The 25,389-nt window shown below is 43.3% G+C and overlaps 1 protein-coding gene across 7 annotated transcripts in view; it reads left to right on the top strand.

Annotated features, from left to right (window-relative positions):
* The window catches only part of ARHGEF12 (Rho guanine nucleotide exchange factor 12), a 101,799-nt gene that overhangs the window by 14,460 nt on the left and 61,950 nt on the right, over nucleotides 1–25,389 (top strand). Inside the window, exon 1 of one of the 7 annotated variants that reach the window (XM_048511992.1) lies at nucleotides 14,872–14,893. The exons of 5 other annotated variants lie outside the window; for them this stretch is intronic. The gene's annotated coding sequence lies outside the window, so the exon portion shown is untranslated. Of the gene's footprint in view, nucleotides 1–14,871; nucleotides 14,894–25,389 lie in introns of those variants that run through there. One more of the 7 variants, XM_048511991.1, reaches the window with a different exon arrangement.

Raw genomic sequence — 25,389 nt, 5'->3', positions numbered from 1 at the left:
TGTTCTCTGTTTCCTTCCTATTAATATCTGGGCTGCTTCAGATTCCATATGAAGACACATTGGTGCTCATTAACCTGGGGAAGAGTCTGAGGATAATTGTTTTTGGCTGAGGTGCGAGCTTAAGTTAATTAATTATGTAGTCCATATGCTGCCCACTCTGTGCACAGAACGCAGAGTTTTCCTCCATTCTTCTCTATTACCCCCTTCCCAATCATCCATGCATTGAGGTTTTCTCGTGTTCCTTTCCATTTCTGGCAGCTCCTTCCAGAGCATTTCCTGGTTCATGGGACTTGTGGGTTGGGGGGCCAGAGTGAGGAAGGGTTGAAATAGCTCCTTGTTCCTCTTCTGCAGTCTCTGCTCCATTAAGGAAAGGGCTTGATTTCATCCCTTTTGCCTCTCTTCTCTCCAGCCCATCCATTTACACATCTTTTCCTTCACATTGATCCCTTGACCCCAGGAACGGCCTTTGGGGTTGGAATGGGCTGCATTTATTTGTTTACATTACTCATAATCCGTCTTGCTCATTGGGACTCAGGGCAGAAACAATCAACGGAATGGGACATCAGATAGACAATATAAAAAGATTTGGATTTCAGAAATTTGAAGCAGAGCTGAAAGGAAAGCATAAGCATTAATGGGACATTTTACATTATTTAGACATTATGTTGTAGAATCATACAGTGATAGCCAGGACATCCTGTATTCAGTAGTATAGTCTACAGGGGTCCCCAACACCAGTGTAATGTAGTGGTTAAGAGCGCTGGACTGCAATCTGGTGAACTAGGTTTGATTCGCCACGTGAAGCCTGCCGAGTGCTCTTGGTCTAGTAACAGTTTTGTCAAAACAGTCTTAGCCCCACCTACCTCACAAGATGTCTGTTGCAGGGAGACGAAGGGAAAGGAGTTTGCAAGCTGCTTATGGTTGAAAAAGCAGAGTATATATCCAAACTCCTGTTCTACTTTTCTTTCACCCCTCAAGTGTTTTTAGGAAGTGGATGGGGGCAAGGTAGGGCTTTTGCCCAACAAGACTTCTGATTGACTATTGGAGACTTGATTGGCTGTGCAGATTTTTAAAATTATTGCTTTGGCAACAGCTGTCACATCAGCACAAGGATTTACACCGTGTCACTGAAGTTAAGCTTGGTTTCCCGCTCTTCTTTTGCAATCAAGTCTTGTGCCTTTCCACCAATGCACTGTTAGTATGCAAATTATTTAGACATGTGGGGAGAAACCATTGACTTGAGTGATGTCACAATGATGGCATCAACCTCCTGAGTTGGAACAATCATAGGACAGAGCCTTATTCTAATCAAGAATCTAAACCTTTGGCAGAAGGGGATTTTAACAGTCCAATTCAGAAGTGGTTGGTTTTACTTTGGGTCATAGTACATCAATTTCATTGCCTCGTTTGAATCTTGGGCTTGGCTCGCATTCCCAAGAGTGCAGCGATGAAGGCGATGAATAAATCTAGATGGTCTGACCTTCCAGGAAATTAATAAATCTGGATGGATAAATCAAAGGAGTTGAATAAATCAAAATGCCTGGGGGCTCTGCTGTCTCTGCTGTTTCAGAACGAAGAAAAGGTAAACGTTCTTTCTGTTCCTTGAATTGTTAAAACCTAACCTTACAGAGCCATCTAATTGCAACTGACTTATGGTGACCCCGTAGGGTGCTCAAGGTAAGAGACCTTCAGAAGTGGTTTGCCATAACTTTGCCTCTGCATCATGACCCTAGTATTCCTTGGAGGTCACCTATCCAAATACTAGTCAGAACCAACCCTGCTTGGCTTTTGAGATCTGATGAGATCAAGTTAGCCAGAGGTTAGACTGGTCAGGGCTACAGGGAAGGATTACATGAAGAGTGAGGAAAGAAAGAGGGCTTTGGCAGAATTGGCCAGAAGCAAAGCCCTGGGATTCATCTGGCTTCTGAATGAAAGACCTCATACAAAGTGCTGTTGATAATCGGTGTAGTGATGGTGTGGCGGAACAGGCTTGCTTTGCCTTGCAGGCCCCATTCTGCTTTCTGCACTCTCCCAGGGGTTGCCAACTTTTCCTGGGAAGGGCTAGCTTTCTCTCTGGGTAAACCGCTGTCACCACCTGATCTGAGGACTGCCCTCTGGGGAAGATCAGGATTCCCCAGCTTCCTTTCCAACCATGAGGCCTTGCCTCAGTTTCCCCTTGGTTCCCCTCTCTTTGGGTTCCGCAGGGCAGATTGGAGGTCCTGCTCAACCTTCCTCTCCCTCCTGTTTAGATAGTGCATGCCTGCATCTGTGGCTGGCATCTTCAGAGGTGTATCACAGAGGGAAGTGTGTTACACACTGTGTCCAGACTTCCCTCTGTGATACACCTCTGAAGATGCCAGTCACAGATGCAGGCGAAATGTTAGGAACAAGATCCACCAGACCACGGCCACACAGCCCGGAAAACCCACCACAACCAGTTGAATCCAGCCGTGAAAGCCTTCGACAATAAGAAGTGTATTCAGTGATAATGTGTAAAGGTAACTCATCTGGCCAGTGGCCTGAAAGAGTAAATATGAATCCCAGAATTAACCATAATGGTGGTCTCTCAAATTTCATCACAAGCAGCTATAAATCTCAGACTGGTGATCTGTTCCTGTAGTCTGTCAAAACATTCAAGATGATAAGTTGTGGTTTGCTATGTTAAGTCATTGTGGTTTCAAAAGGGGGAAGCGGTTCTTGCGGGTGGTGATCTGATTGCCGCTGGTACCACGTCTTGCTCTTTGTGTTTCCGTGTCTTTTGGCTGGCTGAGGAAGGCGTTATCTAGAGTGTAGCTTTTATAGACTTGGCAAAATATGTTTTGGTGGCCCATGTTGAGTAGATTCATTACTTAGAATTTTGTCAGTGACATATAAACTCCTGTAGAGGCTGATACACTCTCTGCTGTAAAAAGTTCAGGGCTACCAAACTGATTGAACATGACAGAAATCAGAGTAAAGCTGTAAAAATGGCAAAAATTGTCTTATTCTTTATCTTGTTCTTACAAAAGCAGAGGTAAATTTTTGTATCATTTATGTGGCAAACTTGTCTCTTTGCAATATCATGTGGAGGTAGAAGATCTCTCTGCAGTACTAATGCATGTTGCATGCAGTTTCTTTGATTTTTAGAACAAATTATGGAATCACTAACATAAGAGCAGTGTCCATCAGCAGAAATACGTTCACAGAAGTTTTTATTCTATGCACACACATCTTTGTTAGCCTCATATGACACACTGTCAGCCAACTGAAAGAAAGTTTCAGCAGTGATAAATGTCAAGCATTTATTTGTCTCTGGTGTTGCTAAGGGCTTCAGTTAGTAAGAACATTTCAATATTTTATTTTCCAAAATGATTGTTTACCTTATTGAAACTCTTAGCAAATGATCTCTCCAGTCTTCTGCATGAGAAGCTAGCAAAAGACGAACTCCCAATGCAGAATTCACAGCTCACCTGTAAAGCGTGACGGTTTTTGGAGCTGGTTGGCACTCCTTAGTGGTATGTTTTGCTGAGGCTCGGTGGCTGCTGATGTTAAGCAAAGGTGAAGAGTGAATCTGTTTTATTACAGTCCCATTCTTGACTGTTTGAAAGGACCTTTCTGAAGAAGGTGGTCTGTCTTTTCTGGATGTGTTCCTCGATCATTGTTGAATGAAGCAGCAGATAATTAAGCTCCGGATTGGAGAAGTAACCTTGCAGTAGGTTTTTGAGTCATAGTTTGCTGTTCCCTGTGGTCTCAAGAACTGGAAGACAGCCAATTAACAACAATCCCATTTTTTAAAATAAGTGCTTCCATAGCTGCTGGAAACTCTTCATCACTGCTGCTTATTTATTCCACTGACATGAACACTGGGGTGCCTGAACGGCATGTCTGACATCTTCGCTATATCTACTGCTTGTTTGCTTTTCAAGGAAGCAATTTCTTCAGGTCTCCATGGTGTTTCCTGCGATACTTAAACAGTGCTCTGTCTTAGCTATACTGCAAATTACATTGGGCATTTTCTGTACGAACTCACACCATCAAGTTTTAAAAACATCATTTTCTTCCTGTCTGCTCTGTCTGAGACCAGGCACCTTTGTAAGAATCGTTCAGTGTTATTGTCATGTTTTCTTTTATTTTTCAGGATTTTCTGTTGTACACACTGAATAGCAGCTATGGACTTCTCTATTTAAATAGACATTGTAATCAGCTCAGTGTCATTCAGGTGTTGGAAATCAACAGGGAGGAAAGAATGGAATGAGAAAACGAACTAGTAAAGAAGCAGAATACTTGCAAAGACATTGTAAATTGATTGATGAGGAGAGCTGCGCTGGGTCACTGGTGAATAGCATCAGAGCAGGACTACCACTGATGTATCCCTGAGAAGGAAAGTCCTTGCTCCAAGTCTGATGGCAACGGCAACTGATAATGAGTCATTTTCAACTTGCTGGGAGGAATTGTTACAGAGCCTGTGTATAGAAGCATCCCTGGCAGATGGTGTTGCCTGGGGCAGGTACGATTATTGCATCAGTCCAGAGGCTGGATGATGCTGAGGATTTTCTCATAATAATTACATCAGTACTCCACAGCTTTGCCATTTGCCAAAACTATGGAGTTGGTGGCTTTCTCATGGGTATTGTGCACCTTTCCTCCAAATAGAATTTTGCAGCTGATAGATCAGTGAAAGCTACTTTTATTTCATTCTGCGCTGCGCACTGAGCATCTGCAGAAGGTATGGTGTCGGTACATCCGTAGTTAAACATGATCACTTTGGTGCTTTAGAGAGAAGAAGAGATTAATTTCTTATTAATCTCTTTTAATTAATATTTTAATTATTTTAATCAATAAGAGATTATATTTGGCATTCTGGTAGAAAATACGCTGAAAGCGAAATATTTCCTGAAATTCTGTGCCGCTGGTTCTTGGCACTCCAGAATATTCCCCCAGAGTCCAGCTCTCTGAAGAAGAAGAAGAAAAGCAGGACCTTGGGTTGCCTACCATTTTTTTTCCTTGCCCTTCCTCTCCTGTGAAGGTTGCCACGCACTCGCTGGGTGTCCACAGGGCCCTCTCGTTCTATATAGACAGAACCACTTTGCTTCAGTGGTCCTCACAAGGGTCAGAAGCTTTCGAAACAAACGTTGTCAAAATGGCTTACCAAGACGGATAATCTTGCTAGCGTCCCCTGCGCCTTAGGGATCCATGCCCATTCTGCTGGAGTGCAATCCGCTCCCGCTGCTTGGGATTCCAGTGTCAGCATTCTTAATATCTGTAAGGCTGCCACTTGGTCTTCCCCGTCAATATTCATTAAGCACTATTCAATGGATGTTGACTCCCGGACCGATGCGGTGGTTGGGAGAGCTGTAGTTGCAAGCATTATTCAAATAGACTGTTTTACGCCCACCTCCGGTGTGATTAAGCTTGCCATTCTCCCAGTGTGGGCCTCCACAGTGAACCCACAATAGTGAAATACAGTGTTGCACTTGCCTGTAACTGTAGTTCATTGAATGGGTTCCTGTGCAGGCACACATCCCTCCCTCCGACCACGCCGTAGACTGCTCTTGGAATTACTTGCTTTTTAGAATGACCATGGTGGCAGTGGAAGGACTGAAGGAAAATACACTCCTCCTCCTCCTCCTCTTGTCTTGTGACCTTAGCTGGGAAGATGGGGAGCAAGTGTGTATCTAATCAGTTAGCTAGCAACTGAAAGCTTCCTACTCTACCGTGGCTAGCCTGTGCACATGCTCAGGCTCCAGTGTGGACCTGCACTCAATGAACTAGGGAGCAAGCTTGTTTTCATCTGCTTCAGAGATTAGGACCAGGAGCAATGGGTTCAAGGTGAAGGAAAAGAGATTCTACCTAAACGTCAGGAAGAATTTCCTGACCGTCAAGGCTGTTCAGAGTGTGGTGGAGTCTCCTTCTTTGAACATTTTTAAAGAGAGGCTAGATGGTCATCTGAAAGGAGTGCTTTGATTGTGTTCCTTCATTGCAGGAAGTTGGACTTGATGATCCTTGGGGTCTCTTCCAACTGTATGATTCTACTTACAGTCACAGGGAAGTGCAACACTGTATTTCTTTATTGAAAGCTGTAGACAAACACTGGGTTTATTAAAACATTGCCTCAGCTGACATTGATTGACATATGTAAATCCTTTTGTGTGTGTGTGTGTGTGACGTATGACTGAAGTGTCTGTATCGAATTGATATGTATGCATAAAAGGGGAGGTGATAGAGTATACAATGGTGATAATGGGGCACGTGTGGAATTGGTAATATATGTCAGTGGTGGGACAGGTGTGTTTCAGAAATCAGTCACCAAAGTAAGGGTGCTAACGTTCTTCATTCAAGTGTAACATCATTGTTTTTTCTTAGCTTTATGCATCTTAAATCTCTGGCGGGATGCCTAGGCCAACAGTAATGCACACCCACCAGGATTCTGTGTGACAACCCCAGCTGCTGCCATTGCCCAAGTTTGCAACTCAACTTTGCAGCTGAAGTGTACTTCCTGTGGCAAATAAATTGAAATCCATTTTTGTTACCTTCTTAGGATGCACTTTTTCCCTTTCTGATTGTACCATCATGTGACCCTCTGAAACTGCAGTTTTAGAAATCCAAGGGTTAAAGAAACTCTTCAATGGGTTGCAGGGTTGCAGATCAAAACTGTAGCTTTCTAAAATGCCTCCTTCAAGCTTAGGAGCTCTTCTGTCCGTCCATAGAGGACAAGTGGCACTTCTCAGCTTATTTCACTAGTTACTGTGTTCAAAGTGAGCCCAAAGATTAACAATGTAAATTTAATTGTCAAACAGTAACTGACTGACTCATGTTTTGCAAGTGGCCGAGAACCCTTGGAGCCTTCTGCTTAGTTTGCTCTGAAAAGTACGGCTGCGTGATCAGAGGGCAAATAGGGTCCTTGGTCTGAGGGGCTTAATTCAGATCCCATCTCTGCTGTGGGCTTATCACTGTTCTGTTAGCCATAATAGTTTATGAGATTTCTGTTGGCCAATTTAATTATTTCAGATTTCCCAGTACATTTTTGTTTTTCTGTAAGTAGTCCAAGATTTAAGTTACAGATATCCACTGCTGATATTGTCTTGGTAGATGTTAAGTTACTCTCACAGGAACCCCTGCATGTCATAATAAGACTAGCAATCATAATAGAACGATGGCATATACATTGTTTTATGGATTAGCAACTTGAATTAATCTCTTCCATTGTTCTGGAATGCCTTGGGAAGCAGGCATTTTGTGTGAATAGTATTTAGACTAGACAAAAAGCTTAATACTGTTTTGTCAACATTTTCCCTAGTGTTCTGCCCAAAGTTGAAAATATGATTAGTTCCCCAGAAAAAAAAAATGGTACTTGGTATATTTTAATGTTGCATCCATTGTATTCAGGCTTTCTTTGACTTTGCAGTCTTTCTGTAACCTGTTTTTAGCTGATTGGCTTACTCTTCCTAGGTGCCAAAGTGGTTTCTCAATCCTTGTTCTTACTGAAAGTAGAATTTATGTGACTCTCACACATGCATGGGGAAGAGAGATGATGCAGCAGTGGGGTGTGAGAGTGCCAGAGCTCAAAATAGCTGGGAAGATAGGATCTGCATAGCATCTGTGATGCTGCCTGCCAGCTGAGGCTTACATGGCATTGTTACTCTTTGCATGTGCTACTACGGCACCTTTCTTTGTTGCATGGCTTGGGCATCTGGGCCATCGTTCGCTGCTCATGGTTGAATGTTAAGATTGTTAACTGGAAGACAATGTTAATATTGAAGTAGTAAGTCTAGGCCTGATTCATTGAGAGGCTGATCTTCTCTAAGGTGACTCACTGCTGCTGTGAAATAGCTTTATGCAAGTAGCACAAGTTTAAAGCCTTGCAGAAAGGAAACAAGGAGCTTTTCAGTCAGATCCAGCAGTGTACAGCCCTGCAGCTTCTATCAATGATGAGAATTCTGTTCCTTAGGGATTTCGCCATATCCGCTGTGGAGGCTCTGGGAAGCTGCTCATTTCCCATGCCTGCCTCCTTATTTGGGGTAAAGGTCTGTGAATTCCACATAAACATTTACCATATCTTGTTCTAACCAGCAGGAGAACAGCTTCTGTTGTCGTTTTAACAAGCTCCTGTTTGCATCATTTGTTCTTAGAAGGATCTGGCTTCTAGCATGGTAGCAGAGAGTTCATTTATCTGCAAAGGATGTGAGAGGAAAAGGCAAGTGCCAAAGTGGATGTGAGAGAGACCAGGATAGAGACAGCCAAGACAGAATGTTGGAAATACACTGACATAGTTGTCCTGATTATTAACCCCTTTTCTTGGTACTTGGTATATGTCAGTGATGCATCAGTTGTAGTCAAGATAACTCTCTGGAAGCCTTGATGACTTGCAGTTTCCAAAGAGTTTAAGTCATGTGCACTTTCGTTGACTTCACAGTCGTCTGTAACCTGTTCTTAGCTGATTGGCACCCTCTTTTTAGAGAGCAAACATGCTGCATAAAAATATAAAGATAAGCCACCATGGTAAAACTAGTAATGTTGACTTTGTTATGATGTATTCTCCTTCTATGCCATGAGCGTTGCGCCAGAGGGAAGCCAGAGGGAAGGGTTCTTTCTAATAGATTTGATGGTCAAAGATACATTAATTGCAGAAAAGAAAAGAAAACACAATACATGCAAATAAGGTTGCTCACATCCCTTCTAACCACTTGTGGGCTTCTTACAGCAACAACTGTTCCCACCAGCTTCACGTCTCTAACAAAGCTCACTTACTTCTGCTTCCTCTTCCTCTTTGATAACCTGTTTAGGTGCAGCTTCCTAACATGAGCATCACCTGCCAACCAATCTTGAGTCAGGTTCTAGTGCTCCTACCTGACATTCCCTTGTTAGGAAGGGAAATGATCCTGCAGTGACTTGGCTGGAATCTTACTGCCAACATGCTCTAAACCAGGGGTAGGGAACCTGCGGCTCTCCAGATGTTCAGGAACTACAGTTCCCATCAGCCCCTACCAGCATGGCCAATTGGCCATGCTGACAGAGGCTGATGGGAATTGTAGTTCCTGAACATCTGGAGAGCCGCAGGTTCCCTACCCCTGCTCTAAACTCAGATAAGGTTCCCTGGCAACACCATTTCCTATTCCATTTCAAGGGGTTCTTTCATGGTGGCACTACATTTAGTCTCATCTACCCCTTCCTTTTCTCAAGGCTCGTTAAATAACATTTAGATTATTTTACATGTGATCTCTCCCCCCCTCCCCCCCCCACCCCGTGCAAGGTAAATAAGCAACCCTCAGTTTGGAAAGTGCTTCAGTTGTGTAAAATGCATCTCACTGTCCTTTGTCTTCAAGGACCAGATCTTCTTTTTAGGCTCCTTCCTACATGCCTGCGTACAGCTACAACCTGGATCTTTTCCTTCAGAGATGCCACGAAGGTTCATTAAATTCCTCCGGTTTCTCCATCTGTTTGGCTTTTTCAGTCAGCGTGGCTATTCACATCCGTGATGTGTCAGTTTAGGATTTGGGGTCCAGTAATCTAGTTTTGGGACACTGGTAATTGAGTATTTCATGTAATGAATGTGTTGCAACCTTGCAAAATCTTTTTGAAGGCTTAGGCGACTAATTATCGTTTGATAAGGGAAGACCACAAATGTTTTGAGAGCGCCATTATCCTTTAGTGTGGGATATTTAAAAATCATATTACTTAAAATGTTATACTCTTCTTTTGCTACATTGTACCTGGAGTGGCTGACAAAGCATCTTGGCAATATAAAAAGGCTAAAACCAGGCACAGTCCATTCTTAAATGGCTTGATGATTCAGAAATATTTTTTAAAATGAAGACAGATTAATGTTGGGGGAAATTCCCAGTAATCTCCTAAAAAGAAGCAGTAGCAAACCTGTTTATGACTCGGGTAACAGAATGATGTAGTAACTCAATATATAATGATGTAGTAACTCAATATATAAGAAATATTGAAAGATAAGGAATGGATCTCCTTCCAAAATTAGTTTCAGGTCCTCACTTTCATCACAGTTTCTCTGTTACGGTTCTCTCCCCCCACTCCCACGAGACCTTTCTTTAAAGGCTTAGGAATGAAGAAGCTGCTGCCTTCTGCCATCAGTTATGCTTACTTAGAGTGATGTGCAGATGTGTGGGCTAGGTTGAGCTGTATAGGGTGGCTCCAGTGCCATCCAGTTTACCACTGAGCTGAAATTTCAACCTGGGTCTACTTAATCAAAATCCAGCATGCTACAACCAGTGTGTGCCCCCCTCCCAACTGTGTATGTACTTTTGCAGTGGTAAATGAGGGGTGGGTCGGGTTTCAGAATACTTCCGATTCCTTTGAGAGGATCTTAATAGTTGGTGACATTATCCAAGCTCAGGATAAATTTATTAGATTTTCAGATTTAGTTTCTCCTTTTTCAAAATTTGTGCGTTGGGTCTCCTCCTATCTTGGGCTTGACAGGTGTCTGTAATGTTGAGATCATATGGCTTTTTATGTTCTATGAACTCTGCAGTGCGCTTCTGTTTTAAGCTGACCTGGTGACATGCAATTTACATTTTGGGTCTCATTATTTGTGTGTAGAGTGTATAAGAACACTTCCTCCCTCCATCTTCTATTTGCTGTTAATCATATCTGTATCTGCCGGTTCTCTTCACAGCCTCCTTAATGTGCACAAAGGGGCTGTTCAGGAGAGCAGGGTTTTGTCGCACATCGTTGATGCAGCGTCACCAGCACTAGATTATTACTGGGGAAAGCCTTGATAGTATTTCCCCTCCCCCTCCCCCCCCCTTTCTTTGGTATTCAGCTGCACAGAGACTTGTTAACAGCGTTCCAGCCATTCTGTTGCCTGGGGCATGGTTAGAGCCTTGGGAAGATTTACATTAATCAAACACAAACAGACAGTGTAGCATGAAGAAATTTCTCTCCCGCCAGCACTGCTCACAATCCTAATTAGGTTTATTGGGGCAGAAAAAGAAAACAGCCCCTCTACCGCTGCCCATCTTCCCCACAGCTGAATTGGTTACGCAGCCGGAAGAGCAGCGAGCTGGCTCTTCTCTGGACTGACCTGCTGACCTCCAACCTCCATGTGACAGAATTACTGGATCTCGTCGCTGATATGCTTTATAAACCCTTAGACTTTCTTTTTTTGCAGGATCAGTGCTCTGATTGGCAAAGAGGTCTGCAGACAGACAGGCATAAAAGACAAAAGCCAGGGTTGGGAAGCAGGAGAGTTAAGCTAGTTTTATACAAGGCAGAACTAGCTCTGTAGCCTGGAACGGGCACAGCCATACAGATAGTCCAGAGAAACCCAGAGTGAAATCCAGGGAAGAAGGAACCATTTTTATTCATTTACTTCTTCTATTTTTATTTATAATCCACCTTTCTGACTGCAAGTCAGGATGGGTTACACAGTGTAAGCCAATGCAGTCAATAGGTTGTGATGTCTTACAAACAATGCAATCAGAATATGATTACAGAAATCCAAAAGAATGTGAAAATTATTAGATGTGATATGTTAAGCAGTGCAGAAAATAGTACTGCATAAGTAGAAGGCCGTGGCAGGTGAGCAGAATAATACGTACAGCAAACAGGTAATGCATATTACACTGTTGTATAGTTCTCAGCCCCATTTCCTTTGTTAAAGCACTATCCTGATTTGGGGTATCCCTGTTGCCTTTATAAAGAACCTGAACAATTCTGTTCCACAGAGCTTGTGGAATGCCCAAAGCCTAAGTGCCTTATCATACATCAAGGGAATCACTGATCGAATAGGGAAATTGATGAAGAAACATAGCCTCCAAACAATCTTCAGACACACTAAGAAAATTCAACAAATGCTACATTCAGCAAAGGATAAGAGGGATCCTCTAACTTCTGCAGGAGTCTACCGTGTACCTTGCAGCTGTTGTCAAGTCTACATAGGGACCACGAAACGCTGTGCCCAGACGTGAGTCAAAGAACATGAAAGGCATTGCAGACTAATTCAGCCAGAAAAATCAGCAATAGCAGAACATGTGATAAACCAAGCTGGACACAGAATGCTATTGGAAAACACAGAAATTCTGGACCACTCTGTCAGCTACTAGATCAGTCTGTACAGAGAAGCCATTAAAATCCACAAGCACTTGGACAATTACAACTGAATGGAAGAAACTATGAACATGAACAAAATTTGGCTACCAGAACTTAAAAAACACCAGAATCGAGACAACGATTAGTGAACACCGCCCAGACACAGGGTGTCTCCCTTCAGGAAACAATTAAATGGATTGCAATGCCAGGCAACTGCTGCCCTGTTTCCCCGAAAATAAGACATCCCCTGAAAATAAGACGTAGAGGTTTTGCTGAAGTGCTAAATATAAAGCATCCCCCGAAAGTAAGACGTAGCAAAGTTTTTGTTTGGAAGCATGCCCGTCGACCAGAGCATGCAGCTGTGGAGCGGAAAAATAAGACATCCACTGAAAATAAGACATAGCGCATCTTTGGGAGCAAAAATTAATATAAGACACTGTCTTATTTTCGGGGAAATGCGGTATGCAGATGCCTTCACTAACTGATTATGCAACTTCGGTGTTCCATACATATGCTAAAACATGTGGATTCCATTACACTTGCAAATTGCACCCTCAACTGTTTTAACCAGTGCCAATAGTTCTTTCTTCCACCCTGAACATTCTATAGGTATATATACTCCACTTGCTTTACTGCAGTCAGATCCTCTGAAGATTCAAGCCACAGATGCAGGCGAAACATCAGGAGAAAATGCTACTGGGATCAAAGAACATACAACCCAGAAAACCCACAACAACTAAGTGCCTTCCTGACCTCCCAAGGGGGAGCTGCTACAGAGAATACATGTGTAGAAACGGTTGTTGACTTCTATTTGTTTGTTTGTTTGTTTGTACTTTAAATTTATAGGTCCCCCCCCCCCCCCGAAGGGCTCAGGGCGGCGAACAACATGAAATATAATAATTTAATATAATAATTTAAAACAGCATTAAAAGTCATAACAATAACTTAATAAAACTATAATCAGGAACCATATAGCACAGATGGCGGTAACAGCCCACCCTCTCCCTCCCTCGCCCCCAACTGTTTGCCTGTTTTCAGATGGCATCTGCAGAAGGCCTTGCTCAAATGTGTGAAGCTGTTATGGTGGGGCATGGGAGGAGAGAGGGTCGTGTGGAGATGAAGTCCAAGTCCATGAAGGGCTTTGCATGATATAGCCAGCACTTTGAACTGAACCTGGTAACTGATGGAGGGATTGCCAAATGATTGTGGTACTCATGCTCCACCAGGCTTCTGATAATAACTGAGCTGCAGCATTTTGTGACAACTGCTGGACTGGCAGGCATGCCAGGAAGGAAGGAAAGCTAGGAAATGTGAGATCAGCACTGTAGCACAAGGCCGAGTAGATTTTTGCTCAGATAAAAGTCATAGACAATGATAGCAATGTTTAAATATTTGAAGGGATTTCACATTGAAGATGGAGCAAGCTTGTTTTTTTTGTTGCTCCAGAGACTAGGATAAGGAGTAATGGATTCAAGGTACAGGAAAAGAGATCCCACCTAAACATTAGGAAGAACTTCCTGGCAGTAAGGGCTGTTTGACAGTGAAATACACTGCCTGGGAGTGTGGTGGAGTCTCCTTCGGAGGTGTTTAAACAGAGACTGGATGACCATCAGTTGGGAGTGCTTTGATTGTGAGTTTCTTCATGACAGTGGGTTGGACTTGATGGCCCTTGTGGTTTCTTCCAACTCTTTGATTCTGTGGGTGCAGTTCATAGAGTTAGCTGCAAATATTATCCAAAAATTAGTTAAATATCACTGAAAATTGTCAGACAAGTTTAACTTTTTACCAAGTGTGTTATCATGTGCTGTAAATCTTCGTTCCATTGTGAGTCTAATTTAATAACATCATCATATTTTGCAGGGCTGTTAAGTTAAATCAGGATGTAAATGTCTGTTGTATTGAATGGTGAAGAGATTTGTTTTGCCTGAACAAGAAGCCCGTCAGTGACAAAACTTAATTTATTATTTATTCACACCCTTGTCTTTCTCCCGATGGAGGGACCCAAAGCAACTGGCATTGTTCTCCTCTCCATTTTATCCTCACAACAACCCTGTGAGGTAAGTTAGGCTTAGTGTAAATTACTGGCCCAGAAAGCTTCCTTGACACAGTGGGAATTTGAAGCTGACACGCTAACCACTACACTACACTGGCTCTGTCTAGATTTAAGACATGACTATGTATTATTAAATAGCCAGTCATAGGGTAGATAACTGTCACTTGTCGGCATACTACAGGTTTCTCCTTCAATACTTGGTGTCTCCAACTAAGGAACCCTATCTGTAGCAGGTGTTGGAAAAGATTTTTCTCTAACCAAGACCCTGGACAGCTGTTGCTACTCACAATAGACAGTAATAAGCTACATGGACCAGTGGGCTGGATCATATACTCATAGGATGTGAGGGAACAAAATGTCTAAAATGATAATGTCACAAAGATGTTAATAAAGCAGAATTCTTTAACCATATCCATAGTAAATTTTATAGCCCCCTGACTCTTTTTAATTACGTTATTAATTCACATGCCTCTAAGATAGATATTCAGACCAAAGCCCCCATCATTAATCCTCAGGGACGTTTTCCCCCCAGAGGAAGTATTAAATGCTTTTTTTTTTTTGCCTGCCCGTTAATAGTGCGGTGTTGAGCTGTAGCTGAAAGAATGGCTGTGGGGGGAGGGATGAAGAAACTCCACCTCTTCTCGCCTGTCACCCAAGCGGAGCAGCCAAATACTTCTCCAGGAATATGGGATGAGTATTTTTCAAGAGCCCTCCCCCCATCAGATTGGGGTAGCTGGCTTTCTTAGAAAATGTGGCCCTCATTGGCCTTTGGAAGTATCCTTTGGATGATTCCCTTCTCCTTCAATCTAGGTAATCTCTAGAAGTCTTTGTTTCCTTGCTCCTGGTGTATGGTATGGTAAGAGGGATAGAAAAATAGCAGGGTAATAAAAGATGAAAGAATGCTCAGTTATGGCGAACAATTAATTTAAACGGAGAGGGGAATGTCGTAGGTAGCTGTGTGGCAATTGTGTGTTTGCTTTTTCTGTGATCTCGTCCTATATCTAAATGCGTATTTTTTTAAAAAAAATCCAAGCTCAGCCTCGGTTTGAGAACAAAGGTTTTGACAGACAGGAATAATGTTGTGCACAGTGGAGCAGGGAGTATTGCTATCCTCCTTTCATTCTTCAATTCTGTACTGGATCCAAGACATCATGTGTCTTGACTGGAACCACCTGGGCAGCTTTCGGTGATCTTCTTGTAGGTGAGACTTGCAAATATTCTTCTGGCTTGGTGTTGATTTCAGGAATTTTTATTCAGTGCTTGCTGTAGTCTCTCTGTAATGATAAGTGGTGGGAGAGGAGTTTTTTCTCTTGCCAGCACTGTGTGTGTGTGTGTCTATCTTTCTGTCTAATCTAGCTCCTTTGCTTAGCAACCAAGGTATCCAAATCAATATATAAGGAAGGTAGGCATCTCTTCGATGAAGGCTATGGTTTGTTTAAATACCCAAGCTAAGCTCCTGCTTTGGGAATGTACCTTGGGTATTTAAACAAACTATAGCCTTCATTGAAGATATATATATTTATAGAAAAGCTAGGTGGTTGATACGGTTTGCCTTCTAAACATTATCAGTCCAGGATATACACAGAATTAATTTGAAAGGTTCAGCCATCGTAGTGCCAGCATTATGATGAAGAGGCTACTGTGTGACTTTATGATAATCATCATAACCATCTGTAATCCCTCTTGTTAATTCATAGGTGTTAGATTAGATGTGATGGGTGGGAATGCTCTGAAATAATTTCCTTGAGGGGAGATTGCTGCAACAGAAGTGGTAGTTCTTATAGGGAGACAATATATATATTCTCTTAAAAGGAATCAAGTCATTGGGAGCCTTCACCTCTCTTTGAACTCAGTCAGGGGTAACCATTTTTTTCATTGAATAAGATTAGATGTCTGTTTTTCAGAGCTGGAATAGCAGCCGTGTCTTGAAGCAACAGCTTTTGATTATTTGCTCAGAGTGTTGACAGTGATGACTAAAATGTTTTTTTGGGGGAAGTTCTGGTATGTTGCTCAAGAGAGCAGTAATTTGAAAATGAACTGGGATAGATGTGTACATCAACTCCAGCACAATATCTACATTTGTTTGAGTCATATGTCCATTCTGTGCTTTTATTTAGTGTCTCCCACTGTTATAATCATTATCAGACTATAACTCTCTCTTTCCTTTTTCATTCTCATTTCATTCTCTGCTGTCAGAACTTCCTTCCTTCCATGTACTTTGTGCAATAGCCATTCCAATAGTATTTGGTAAAAGAACAAGTAAATAAAACCCTGTTCACTAATTTCAAAAAATAGATTATGTAGATTCTAGCAAATTTATCAGCCCTGTTCACATTCAGTTTGTATTGAAGACGATGTACCAGACTGTTCTTCAGAAAGGCACCTCAACTTTTGGGCAGCTGTAGAAAAAAATTGTGGTTTATTAAATAGGAAATTTGTGAAATTGATATTTTGGTGAATTGTTTACTTTTGCTAACTGAGGTGACATTCAGAATTTTTTCGTAGCGAATACGTGGGTATTACTATACAGCAAACATTGGGGAATCTACACTGTTTGAACAGCATACATATAGTCCTTTCAGTTCAGATATTTTGGAATAATAAGGATAGCTGAATATTTATTGGGTATAGTTTCTATGTGATCAGAGCATGAATCATTGTAGCCAGATCACCTTTTTGAGGGTCAGTTGTAACTGGCATGGAAGCTGGTAAAAAGCACTGTCTACTGTAATGGGGATCTGCCCCTCTGATTGTAGACCAGGGTCAAGCAACACCTCCAAGCTATGAACTGGATCCTTCAGGCAGAATGCAGCTTCCTCCATTACCAGCCAACTGCTCAGCATCTCAACCTTAGCTGTTCTCAACTCATCTGTCCCATTTCCTTCTGCCTGCCTTCCACTGACTCAACTGACTGAGGCCCCTTCCGCACACGCAAAATAATGTGTTTTCAAACCACTTTCACAACTGTTTGCAAGTGGATTTTGCCATTCCGCACAGCTTCAAAGAGCACTGAAAGCAGTTTGAAAGTGCATTATTCTGCATGTGCGGAATGAGCCTTAGTTGTTAAGCAGAGATAGAGCTCAGTATCATCTCCTTGTTGGTGACACCTTGCTTGAATTTGCCTGGGCCCTTTCTGCATGGGCCAATTAACCCAGGTTAACAACGGGATAAAACCTGTGTTGGGGGGAACTACACATGGATCCCGCTCCTAATGCGAGTCCGCTCCACATTTTCCCTCCCAACCCGGGTTTTACAAAAATCACATAATCAGTGATTCTTTAGTTGTAATTTGAATTGCAGCCACTCGGCAGGACATGACTGCTTCCCGGTTTTTAAAGGTCCTCCCTGTGCAGCTACGCAGCAAGGGAGGTGAGGTTTTTTTCCTCCATGTGCTGTACAGAAAGGGCCCTGGTGATCACTCCCAGATGTTTCATGTAGATTTTAAACAGCATGAGGGACAGGATGGATCCCTGTGGGACTGCATAGCATAAATGCTGCACAGCCAAGCAGCAGGCCTCCAACACCATCTTCTGAAACTGGTCAGTCAGTGAAGAGTGGAGCCATTGAAAGACAGTGGGCCTTACTTGCAACCCAGCCAGCGTCTCGAATGCTGTGGCTGACCTCATCAAGAATTGCAAAGTCTAGGCACGAATGAACTGAATTCAATTAAAAAACCCTGCATTGTAACAATGGCTTTTGTATATGTGCCCCCCGCCCCAAGAGAAAGGTGATATGACAGCCAAATGCAGCAAACAGATTTGGAAAGTCTCTGAGAGCTCAGAGATACTGAGCGATGTTACTCAAACTAGTTCTGCTAGATTAACTCTTTAGCCAGCTGGACCAGGTTTTTAACCTAGCTCCAATCCTTCCTGTGCTTTTCAGGTGAATTGTGATGAATCCTCATTTGTTATGAAGGTTGGATATATCTCACCCATATCAGCACCAGAAAGGAGGAGGGCTGCCTTGGCCATCAAGCCCGAGGCAGGCTTGCCAACCCAAATCAACTCTTGGGGAAGGGTGGCTACCCTATGGTGGGCTTGCCAGCCCAGAATAGCACTGAGGAAAGGGGTAGCTGGGTTGGCACCAGGAGGGGGGGTTGCTGGGTTGGCACAGGGAGGGGGGTGGCTGCCTCAGCTGTTGAGCGTGCAGCACACTCATCAGCCCAGATCAGCGCTGGGGAAAGGGTGATTGCCTCAGCGCTCACCACTGCAGAATGGCATTGGGGTCAGGGTGGCAGGTGTCACTACTGGTGATCTTACAGCAGGCAAATTGGCTTGAGGTGGGTGCCTAGACTGGCTAGCCTGCAACAGGCTCACCAGGTCAGAACTTGAACTGGGTGGGTGAGTGCCTGGACTTTTGAGACCGCAGGGGGGTGGGGTGGGTATCTGGATTGGACGTTGCCTCAGCTGACTCGTGGGCCTGATGAGCCCTTTCAAGGGGCTAGATCTCACCCCTGGCCTGCATGTTTGACACTCTAGCTCTAGAGAGCAGACTCAAAGCAAATTCTTCAACAAGCATGGTGCAGCAAAATCCTGCCTTAGAGGTCATTAGCTGTTGGAACAACGTCAGAGCAGAGCAAAAATGTTCCCAGGCTGCTGGTTGCAGTTCATGAAGGCAGAGTCAACAGAAACTGAAAAAGGCAAAGAGATCCAAAGTGCTTGTCAGGACCTTGAGGCCGTTAACCAGCTGAGCTTGTCCAGGGTTGTCCCAGCTCCCTGTATGGATAAGTTGAATGACTTAAAGATCGGCAACAGACACAACTCCCATTCAGAAGCTCAGAACAAGCCCTCGCCAACACAGTCCAAAAGACCAGAAGACCCTAGGCAGCAAGCCCCTCCAGAAGACCCTAGGCAGCAGCCTTGAAGACTCTAGGCAGCAGCCCTGAAGACCCTAGGCAGCAGCCCTGAAGCAGCCCTGAAGCAGCCCCCAGGAAACATGAGTACAAGACAAAACTTCAGGCTCCAGCAAAGTAAGTGCTCCATCCAGAAGAAGCTCAAGGCAAAATCAGCGCTGTTCCAACAGCCTCAATTCCCAGGTTCAGAAGGCAGAAAGAAACAACTTTGAGCAGCTGTTGAGTAGGCTGTATCTGGCAAAATTCACCTGTGCGAGTCCTAGAGACAGCTTTTTACAGGGAAGATCAGAAGGAGCGTAGCTAGCTTCAGGGCAGATGTGCAGCTATAAGGGGACGGTGTGGGGACTGGCGCACCAGGCAGGCGGCAGTGGGGTCAGACCCTTCCTCGCCCCCCTCCCCACCAGGCCTGGCAGAGACCACTGCTGGGCCAGCCTTGCCCTTCCAGACCCTGTGGAGCAGGGGACTGCAACCTGCGGCTCTCCAGATGTTCACGGACTACAAATCTCATCAGCCCCTGCCGGCATGGCCAGTAGAGCCGCAGGTTGCAGTCCCCTGCTGTGGAGGCTGCTGCCGAGCATCCCTGCCCAGCTCTGCCCCAGCGTAGCTATAAGGGGGTGGGGTGGGGACCAATGCAAAAAAAGAGAAAATCTCCTCTCCTCCCCTCCCGGCCCTTCAAACAAAATGCCAGACCTGGCGCAGTGGGGGGGGGGGGGCGGGGGGCGGGGGGCAGAAAATTTGGAGTCGGCCCCAAGCTTCATTTTCCCCAGCTATGCCACTGCTTCAGGGTTACTGCTCCATTCTATAAAGGCCGTAGAGCTATACTGTAACAGAACTGCCCAGGAAGGCACTTTATTGCAAGAAAGGGGCAGTGGATTACACCATTATGTATGTGACTTCTTGTGTTTGCTGTCTGTATTACCCTGTTCTGGCTGCATTGTTTTCTAGTAGTTGACTACCGTTTTGCTGCATTGTATCAGAACTGCATATCATGATGGATGTGCTGCACAGGTTCTGATTTCTGTCATCATAGTCCATTACTTCTTGAATGCCTCATCATTGCTTTATCAATTTACCGTGCTTTGATCTCAGTGAGAAAGGTGGCCAATAAAAATGGTAAATAAATAGAAGTCGGGGATGGGTTTCGTTTCACTTACTTCACTTGGCAGACACACGGGGCTCTCCTAAGGGTTTTTGTGGGGATCGGGATCTTTTCTCCCATAAAGCTTTCTTCTCTCCCTTGCTGTACTTTGTTTTACTGCAGCCGTATTTGCTCCGTAACTTCTTGCTAGTTGCAAGGAACTGGAAGCAGTTTTCAAGCTCTGCCATGAGCAGTTTCTTTTCCCTTCCTCTTCCTTTGCAGCTAAAGAGTTAATAAGGATCTAATACGCTTTACCCTGTGTCACAGATGTCCCCTCTGCCTTCCGCAGACACAGTTACTCAGTGCTAGTTAAAATATTTTCAGTAGATGGCATAACACCCTGTACGTTGTCAAATGAGCACTAGGCTTGACGTATTAATTATCGGCTTCCTCTGGTCATTTCTAAATGTGCATGTTTGGGTGTAATTTTGTGAAGTAGAGTTTAGTGGTCTTTCTAGGTAAGTGGTACAGAATAGTACAGAATAGTATCTATGGCAACTTTTGCAATTGCTGTGTAATATACGGGATTCCTCTCTACCCGGTTAGTCTCCTGCTCTATTGTTTACAGGGTCCTTTGTTATCTAAATTTTCTCATGCCTATTTTAATAAAAGCATTTAGAACATAACGCTTATCCCCGGCTCTTTTATATTTGCAGGGTTTCTTATAGACACCTTACCTCCTCTCTGCATTTTTCTGTGTAAAAGCTCAAAGATGAGCACGTATAATTTCATTTGAAATTTTTTTTGTTTCTTCTTGTTTGGAAGCATCTTTTTTTCAATTACATAAACATGTTTGGACGGATTGAGAACAGTGTTAGTTACACATTTATATGCTGGTTTTAAAATTCTTGAAAATGTATTTGAACTCACACCTTTTCCCCCTTATTTGTTTGTTTACATATAGGCTTCCTTTGTCACTGAGATTTGAAGTGAATTCCACTGTGTAAACCAGTGCATTAAGTAGGATGATATGCCTAAAAAGCAATATAATTAGGAAATGTTGAAATTTGAAACAGAGCTGTTGGCTGAACAAAACATAAGAATTAAGCATGCTATGTTACACAGTGCAGAACATGGTATTGCATCAGTAGGAAAACAGTGCTCTTTTCTGGGCTAATCTGTTAGCATATAGGCCTTTTTCCTTACAAAAATGCCCTCCTGAGCTATTCTGTTAGTTCAGCGACAGAAGAATTGGAGCTTTCCTTGCCATTCTCTAGCTAGTTATCCCACAGGGTATCAGGCACTACAGAGAAGGCAACGTGTACTAGCAGTGGTGGGCCTTGCCCATCTGTGAGGCAGCATTTGCAGAAGGCCCTACTCAGATGAGCAAAGTTGTCATGGTGGGACATAGGTGTAGAGGTGGTCTTGCAACTACGGGGGTGCAAAGCAATGAAGGGCTTTGTATGTGCTACCCAACATGTGGAATTGAGCTGAGTAACTGATGGGCAGCCAGTGGAGCGTCTGCAGAGTAATATGCATACTCTGCCAAGCTCCCGATGATAACCAGGTTGTGGAATTCAGCACCAACTGGAGTCTATGAGTTGATTTTAAGGGGAAACTTGCATAGGTAGAGTGCATTGCAGTAGTCTAATCTCAATGTTACAGTGGCATGGCCAGTGGGTTTGCTGTAAGCCATCCTCTCATGTGGTCTGTTGACCTCCAATTTGAGAACCTCTCTGATTTTATTTCATTATTTTAATGGGAGCTTTTATCTGAATAACTGGACCAGCTGCAGCAGGTACAAGTCTTTAGATTTCACTGTAAAACTGGATTGGAAATAAAACAATCCAGTAGCACTGTTCAATATACATGGGCATCCCGCTCCCTTTTTATTTGATGTTCAGTAGTTATCAAGCAATAGCATTGTGCAAAATGTTTTAAGGAACATCTATGGGGGCCAGGTTTTGGTGGCATGATGCTTTTAAAGCTGCAGTCTACAACTGGGAGGACCTACCTGGAGGACTGATCTGCCTCGAGTTCCAAAACAGGCTTCAGTGGAACTAAAATAGTTTACAGTCTTAGTTACGGAAGAACTACCCACGGTAAAAGTTAAACCCTTTGAGAAATACTGTATTTGGTGCTGGAACCATTTGGCTACAAAACGTCCCTTTTTCTGAAGCAGAATTTCTACAGCAACTGAAGCCACTCACTGGGCTCTGGCTCCAGCTACACAGAAGCACAATGGCCACATTGAGAGTAATTGCCGGGGAAGCCCTCCTTCCTTGCCTGTTCTGTAAATGCAGTTCTTTCTCTCTGAAAAACCCTGACATCAGCTCTTGGAAAAATCCAAGAACTTGTGTCATGGAACAGAGCTGAGACACTTGCTCAAGCCGCTGAATGGCTGAACTGTGGCTGAAATTATAGTAGCTAGGCATTTGCACTCCCACCCTCTTTCTTTGCAGCCTTTCTCCAGCTCTGCTGCCAAGATGGATATTACGCTATATGATTGAAGATTGGCTTGCAGTGATAACATAAAAGTGGCATTGTTACTGATAAAAACTGAAACCACCTTGCCACTTGTTTGATGAGCTTTGACAAGGCTTGAATGGGCTAAAGGAGGAGGGGCGGATTGCAACAGGAACTTAAGGAATGAATGAATTGAGATGAATTGAACACTGTACGCAAAGTTGCTAAGTACTTCATATCCAGGTTTAATTCTTCCCAAAGCAATGTGGACTCACCATGCAGTATGTATCTGTGATGGAAACAGTACCACAATATGTTGATTACATCACATAGCATGGAACCACAATGCCCAAAGAACTATTTTCTCCCTTACAGGGCTGATCATTCATTGAGATTTTTCTAGGCTGGTAACAGGGCCTTTTGGATTACTGTTCCCAAGGAGACATAAACTGGTAACTGTGTTGATTTCTTTCAATGTAGGGGCTGCAATCCATGGTTTTCCCTGACTTTTCCTCTTGCAGTTTTGTATAGATATTTCTTTATCAGTGTTTAATTGGTTTACAGTAATTTTGTATTTTAGATTTTATTTTTTATTTTAACACATTTAGGACATTGTTGTGCACTGTGAGTGGCCGTAGACAACGTATTTGGAAAGACCGGATAGAACTCTCCTTAGACAAGCCAAACAAATAAATGGTGGTGGGCTGCAGGCCAAATGAGTCAAAGCTATATGAAAAGGTCCAGCCCAGCCTATCATCCTCTAGTCATTCTTGCATGATAGGACCAGATTTGCCATCATGGTCGTATTGCTGGGGATTCCGCTGTTCCTCTTTCTTGGGGTTCCATTTTCGCCTGTTTCCAAATCATCTCTAGAGGATAATTGCTCATCTCTAAGCAGACTTCCCAAGTTTGTGGATCCAGATAGTCTAGGAGCAAATGGTTACAGTAGTTAGTCTCTATATGAGATATCTTCCTTGTGTGACCTTTTCATGCCCTCCCACCTCTAAAGAACTCAAATTGCTGAACACGCCTTTGTCCCCCAAATTTAATTTGTAATTCCATCATTTTACCTAAGCCTTGGCCGGCTGCCTTGCCACTTTAGTTTGCTTGCAGCATTATTATGGAAAGCAGTGAGTGTTGTTTTAAGTGTAGCATCTCAATTGGGAAAAAATGTCTGCCAGTCTGGTTGCTTGGTTACGTATTATCTTGTTGCTTTTCTTCAAAATTGAGAAGTGCTGTCGGTTACAAATTTCTCATCAGCAAATGTGAACAAATCCTTAATGCCCTTAACTAGCTTGAACACTTGGATGTACCTACTGCTGTATCTGACAATTCTATGAAATCTGGAATTGGAAGATAAAATTTAGTGAAGGTTCCAGCTTCCTTAAGCAGTAAACACTGTATTTTCTGCCTTGAAGATTGAGACCAGACCTGTTTGCAGCACTGCCAAAAACCTAAAGCAAATAATACCAGAAATGATTTTTTAATTAGTTACTTTTTGGGTGAGTCGGCTGTCCAATTCTCCTAAGAACCAGTGTGTTGCTTTATGTAGTCAGTTTTGTGAAGAGTGCTAGCAGTGGGTATCTCTTGGCCACCTTCCCTAAGATGCCACTTTCTGTAGTTTGCATTTAAAATAGTACAAGGAAATAAATTGCTAGTATTTTGGTTTGTACTGGATTTTTTTCCAGAAAAGCAAGAGAGCAAAAGGAATGGGTGACTATTTAAGCAACCTGCCACCCTCATTCAAGAGTGGAGGAAGAGGAAGAGGAGGAGGAGGTTGAATTTATACACCCCCTCCTTTCTCTCCTTCAAGGAGACTCAAGATGGCTTACAAGCTCCTTTCCCTTCCTCTCCTCACAACAGGCACCTTGTGAGGTAGGTAGGGCTGAGAGAGTTCAGAGAGAACTGTGACTAGCCAAGGTCACCCAGCAGGAATGCAGGAGTGTGAAAACACATCTGGTTCACCAGATAAGCCTCTGCTACTCAGGTGGAGGAGTGAGGAATCAAACCCGGTTCTCCAGATTAGAATCCTCCTGCTCTTAGCCACTATACCACACATGTTAGTCAGAAACAACAGTGCCACAATGCATGAAACTTCAGTTCTCAAAAAACAAACTGTGTTCCTTGAGTTCCTAAGCTGAATCAGTCTGTACTTAAGTGGCAGGCATGTACATGTTGACTTTTTTAAACTTCTCCAATTCTCAGCATTGCAGTGCCATTAACGTTATGTAGCTGGTTTGAAAAAAGGAGAGACAAAAAATGACGTATAGCTCCAGCTGTGCTGAGTGGATGCATTCAGGCTCTGTTTAGTTTAATGCCACAGTTTTATTTGCTTTGTGGACTATTTCAAAAACCACTGAAGAGGTTTTTAAGGAAGGAAATCACTGGCTCCACAAATGCAGGACTTTTAACTGGGTTTTATTTTGGCTCTGAATACAAAGGGCAGAAAGTACACCTCTTTAGATTTCTTTTCTGCAGTCAACTGGTTGAATATGTAAAGGCTTGGGAGAGTTTCCTTGCAGTCATGACCTCCGGTATGGTCTGTTTCTATATGATGCCCTCCCACTCTCCCGTCCCCCTCCCCCACCCCTTCAGAGACAAATAGAGATTCTGGCTTGCAGCCCATGCAGTTTCCGGGAATCTATCCCAGCATCCTTTTGGAACAGCTCTCCCTTTGACACATGTGCTATTGTTTCTATGCTGCCATTCTCATGTAGAAATGGGGAAGATAGTTTTGTAGTTGATGATTTAAACTTTAAAGTCACACTTGCCCCTTCCACACATGCAAAATAATGTACTTTCAATCCACTTTCACAATTGTTTACAAGTGGATTTTGCTATTCCGCACAATAAAGTTTAGCTGCAGTGTGTATTGAAAGTGGATTGAAAGTGCATTATTTTGCATGTGCG

Source organism: Sphaerodactylus townsendi, linkage group LG12 (assembly GCF_021028975.2).
Source record: "Sphaerodactylus townsendi isolate TG3544 linkage group LG12, MPM_Stown_v2.3, whole genome shotgun sequence".
NCBI classification, from domain to species: domain Eukaryota; kingdom Metazoa; phylum Chordata; class Lepidosauria; order Squamata; family Sphaerodactylidae; genus Sphaerodactylus; species Sphaerodactylus townsendi.
This window is presented reverse-complemented; position numbering and strand designations above follow the sequence as displayed.